We start from the raw sequence: 5,567 nt of genomic DNA, 5'->3' as shown, positions 1-5,567 counted from the left end.
CTGTAAGAAGAGGAAGAAGAGGAAAAAGGTAAAATACAAATTATGAACAACAAATACACATCTATCAACAAGTGAATCTGAAAATCAAGTGAATAATCTGATGAACAGAATGAACTGGTGATTATGATAGAATCAGGGGCATAGAAAGGGAGTGGACTGGCTATCCTTTGGCGGGAAAGGGGTGAGGGGGATGCGGGAAGGGACTGGACAATAATTGTGCCCCTATGAATGAGGACAGTGGGTGGGGAGTGAGGGAGGAGGGTGGGGTGGGAACTGGGTGGAGTGGAGCTATGGGGAGAAAAAAGAGGAACAAATGTAAAAAGTCTGTCCAGGATTGTCCTTTTCCATTCCCCATCACATCACTGTCTCCTATTCTCACAGAAAATGTTGTTGTCATGGTTGTTGCCTATTGCAGAAGACAGTTACAAAATCACAAACTCAAATCTTGGTCAAAATTAGCCCTATTTAATGTAAATATATATTTCAACACATATATATTATATTTCAACATTGTGAGACTTGGAACAGAGGAACCCAACTATGCTGTGACCCACAAAAACTGTGACATAGCCCTGGTTGGGTGGCTCAGTTAGTTGGAGCATTGTCCTCTACACTAAAAGGTTCGATTGCTAGCCAGGGCACGTACCTAGGCTGCATGTTCAATCCCCAGCTGGGGAGGCAACCGATGGATGTTTTGCTCTCACATCAATGCTTCTCTCCCCCTCACACCCCACCCCCCTCTTTCCTTTTTAAAAAAAAATCAATAAAAACATATCCTCAGTGAGGATTTAAAAAAGCACACAAAACTATGAGATAATAAACTGGTAGTATTTTAAGCCATAAAGTTTATGGTAATTTGATACAGAGCAACAGAAAACTAATATAGTATCTGAGGTGATTTAGATAACCAAAACAAAAAACAAAGTTATGGACTCCAGGGATGGGAGTACTGAACTGAGCAAGAAAAGAAAAGTAATGATTATGTAGGTAGGTTTTCACCATGTCAGCAAATCCTTTGACATGACTCTCATGTGTGTAATGTCCCCTCCCCACAGCGCAGCCAGCCTTGGTGACTCGCGCATAGCCTATCGAATGCAGCAGAAATGATGCTGAGTGACTTCCTCAGTTAACTCAGTTTCTGTCCAACTCCCTGCAACACTCACTTCTAGAACCCACTTTACTAGAGAGATTGGTACTAGGTTTTCAGGAGAAGCACAGCTTTTCCACGTTCCATTTACTAATTACAGGTTTTCCCTTGTAAATATATCATCCTTAGGGACTTCAAGGAGAGAAGTGGCTGCAGAGAAGCAGAACTTGGCCATCCGTAGATTCCCCAGCCATCACACCACCAACTCCACCATTAAACTCTGACGTGAACCAGCCCAAATAGCAGCCTCAATAGCAGTCACTGTAATCCAGAGTAAGGTGGAATATTTAAGTATTTAAAGATAGGAAGCATTGTCAATTACTGATAGAAAACATCTCTCTTGTTTCTTTATATGCCCTGGAAAGTTCTTCCAAATTTATTTGCTGTAAAACTCTAAGCAATCTACCTAACATTTTAGTCTCCACATTTCTAATCCAAACAAACTTCAGAAATAATATTTGAGTGAGTGAAGAAATTCCTTGAAAATATTTGAACAAAAAGTCTTCTCATGTCTAAAATAAACTTTCATTTTATTAATTAAATCAACAAATACTAATGGGTACAGTGATATGAGGTAAAAATATCTGATAGGGTCCCTGGCCTCAAGGAGGTTATAATAAACATAGTAAGTATTTAACTCAACATAAGGCCGCATATAATAAGCTCTACAAGAAAGGTACAATAGAAGAAACTGCAATGCAGCTGGAGATCCAAGAAAGAACTCAGATTTGAATAACCTCTCCCAAACCCAAGCTTCTCAGTTCCCTTTTCCTTTATCTACTCCAATATCCTACACCTGAAATTATTCCATCCTTCACATCTTAAATGTTGGAACCCTCTTTCAGACTAAACTCTACCTCCCTATTGTGAGGAAATCCTTACCTCCCCCTCCCCCATGAGTCTCCATAGAGGGGAGACTCCCGGAGGAGGAGGCAAGTAGTTAATCTGATTGGCTGATCACCCTACCCTGCCTTCACTTGGGAGGAAAGAAGAATAAACAACATGTTGGCCTTGGGTCTCCAAACAATTTATCAGAATTTCTGTAATTTATCAGAATCTCTGGAACCTGTTCGGCCATTGAACTCTGTCCCTTAACATTTGTGTTTCATTCTCAAAATCCGAGAACTCAGAAGGGGCAGATGGATGAGTTATTAATCCCCCAAATATGCAACAATCAATCCCTTTCTCTTTCTGTTCAACATTCCCTAAAACCATCAACCGCGGATCAATTTAGCTGTTCTCCAGCCCCATCTTAAAGAAAATACTCTTCGGCTTACTCAGCAACCATGTCCATCAGTTATTCCCTCTCTTTCCTGAAGCTTCAACTTTTGATTCTGACAACTCTTCCCTCTTCATTCAGACACGCCCAAAACCCATTTTAAAAACAAAGTAAAAGAACAACAAAACCAAAACTCTCTCTTCAAGCTTGACCATTCTTCTAGCTATCTTTGTTCTCCTTTAAAAGCCCAGTTTTTAGGAAATGTAACCTACCCTGGCTCCCTCTGCCTTTCCACGTTGCATTCTCGGGGCAGCCTGATGCATGCCAGACTCTACAAAACTATTCGCATCAATATGACCAAATGACCTCTGAGCTAACAAATTCAACAAGCAATTTTCATTTCTTCTTTGACTTGACCTCTCAACTGTATTTGATGTTTAGCAACTTCCGTCTTGAAACTCTCTTCCACCGGCTTTTTATAACATCACTGCCTCCTGATGCTCCTTCTAGACTTCAGAATGCTCTCTCTCAGTCTTTATTGGTTAAACCTTAAATTTTAACATTTTCCCAGGATTCTATTCTTGGCTTTCCTCTTCTCAAACTAAACTCTCCCTAGGGAGGGGGGAGGGAGAGGGGGAAGGCCTATTTACACCATGCATTATCCAACATACCCATAAATCAATAAGACGAAATCTGAACCTATGTGCTTCCTCCCCCACCCCCAGCCCTACCAGTGCTTACCTGCTCAGTACCTGCTTACCTGTCTGTCCTCCCTGCCCTGGCCTGCCTAGGGGATGAATGAACACACACTGCTGTCGGCAGTGATGGCTCCCTAGAGCAGGGACTGGGAATGTGAGTGAGGACAACTCGTAATGAGAGCAATGCATCTTAGAGGAACTAAAAGGAACCCCAGATGAACTCCGCTGAATTATATTGTATCTTAAAGGGAAGTGATATGTATGTATTCATTTATTTATCCATCCGTCCATCTCTGAAGCTCTTGTGCGTATTAGCACAGGAGCCTGCACATAGTACTCAATGCAGGGTACTCCATTCCTTTCTTTGAATCAAAAAAGTAGAAGAAGAATGGGATATCTGAGATAAGCTTTAAAGAACTGATAGAATTTCAACAAGTACAGATGGAGGAGGAATCATGTGAGTCAGAGAGAATAGGCAAAGCACAGGCTCAGACAGGAATGCTGGACTGGCAGGGTGCATGAAGTCAAATATCACCACCAACACGAGAATACTGAGGCACGGTTTTATAAGACTTTAAAATGGAGCCAGAGATGCAGCTTGGCAGGCGATGGCAAGCCAGTGAAATGTTTAAAACAATGGGATTTGCGATTGGAAAGGAAAAGAATTAAATGGACAGAGGACACCTCTTAAATAGCTACCAAGTGAATTTCCTAAGTGAGAAGAAATAAAGACCCGAACTACAGCAACTAGAGTAAAAGTAGAAGGGGAAAATATTATTTTTGAGATTGAAGGTGAAAACCAAAATTTTTGAATATTCAAGAATGATTACATTAGTTGAAGCATTAAATTGAAAGGAGGTGGAAAATTTAAATCAATAACATTACCATCGTGAATGGTGTTGGGTGTTAGAGTATCAAGCTTATTGTGTTAGCAAAGAGCTCCAACAAGCATAGGTTGACATACAACTGGCAATTGAAAAGGGCATTCTTTATATGTTAGGAAAGGTCATTTATAATTTCGGAGTAGGGAGTGAGCAAAATATAATCATACCGTGAAACTGTTGTTAGCATTTTTTGTGCTTGCTTCAGCTACACTGGCATCTGAGAGGTCAACTTCATCAAATATCAGAGACTGTTAATGAAAAAGAACACAAACATATTAAATGAAAACCAAACTCAATGCTCCTCAATAATTTTTTACTATCAGGTCATGACCATGTGGCTATGTCAGGAATTAGGAATAGAAAATAAAGAAAAATTTAAGTCAGTGATACTTTGTGAGTAGAGTCACAAAGTACAACTAACACATAAATCCCAAACTGAAAAGTACCTCAAAGAACTCCAGGATACTGTTTTGATGCAAAATGCTCTGTGTTCTCTGGAAGCATAATTCATGGGGAATCTACTAAATGCAACACACACACACACACACACTCACACTCACACTCACACCACTATCTTTAAACCTTGTAACAACTTTGCCAGGAAGGCAGAGGCAACGCTGTTCCCAAATTTGCTAAGTGAGAAAGAAAAACAACTAGTCCTGCCTCAGATCATGGTGAGTTACTGAACTTTCTGAACCTAACATTCCTCATCTTAAATGTGTTCAAATGAGATGAGAATGTGCTCTGCAAATATAAGATGATGTTTCTTTTATACTCTTAAAAGTGGTCTTAAGAAAAAAGTGACAATGGTAAAAACGCCAGAGAAACGAAATCTTAAAAATGTACAATTTAGCCCTGGCTGGATGTCTCAATTGGCTGGAGCATCATCCAGTACATCAAAAAAGGTTGGGGGTGCGATCTCTGGTCAGGGAGCATATGGGAGGCAACCAATCGATGTTTTTCTCTCACACCGATGTTATCCTCCACCCTCCTGTTCTAAAATCAATAAAAACATATTTTCAGGTGAGGATTTTTTTTTTTAATATACAATTTAGAAATTCAGAAATTCTAATAAATAAAGTACCCTTCCCACTTAGTCATCTGGTCATTGTTCACTCATCTTTGTTCTTCCAGCCAAGCAGTACAACAATGCTTCTCTAGAAGTGCAGAAAAGATGAGGGGGGGGGGGATCCCTTCTCTGATAGCTTCCACCAGCCCCCTCCATCCCCCCCCCAGATCTCCAGGGGATTATGCTTTAATCCAACCAATATGACTACAAGACTTGTTCCCTGACTGAAAAGAATTTATAACCTAGAACAGGCGATAAAATTGACACAACTAATTTTAATGTAAGATAGACCATTACAGTAGAAGAGATGAGATACTGCGAAATGCTCTGGAAGATCACAGACCAGCCCCCTCCATCCCCCCCCCAGATCTCCAGGGGATTATGCTTTAATCCAACCAATATGACTACAAGACTTGTTCCCTGACTGAAAAGAATTTATAACCTAGAACAGGCGATAAAATTGACACAACTAATTTTAATGTAAGATAGACCATTACAGTAGAAGAGATGAGATACTGCGAAATGCTCTGGAAGATCACAGGACTTCTCC

General features: G+C 40.3%; 1 protein-coding gene across 3 annotated transcripts in view; it reads right to left on the bottom strand.

The window, feature by feature from the left end:
- Window positions 1-5,567, bottom strand: part of DGKH (diacylglycerol kinase eta) — a 119,712-nt gene that overhangs the window by 95,332 nt on the left and 18,813 nt on the right. For 2 of the 3 annotated variants that reach the window (XM_015559489.1, XM_015559497.1), the window contains exon 1: window positions 4,116-4,187. The gene's annotated coding sequence lies outside the window, so the exon portion shown is untranslated. Of the gene's footprint in view, window positions 1-4,115; window positions 4,197-5,567 lie in introns of those variants that run through there. The other variant, XM_006752963.2, reaches the window with a different exon arrangement.

The sequence above is a fragment of the Myotis davidii genome, unplaced genomic scaffold (genome assembly GCF_000327345.1).
Source record: "Myotis davidii unplaced genomic scaffold, ASM32734v1 scaffold70, whole genome shotgun sequence".
Lineage (NCBI taxonomy): Eukaryota > Metazoa > Chordata > Mammalia > Chiroptera > Vespertilionidae > Myotis > Myotis davidii.
The sequence above is the reverse complement of the archived record's forward strand: the minus strand, read 5'-3'. Positions and strand labels throughout refer to the sequence as shown.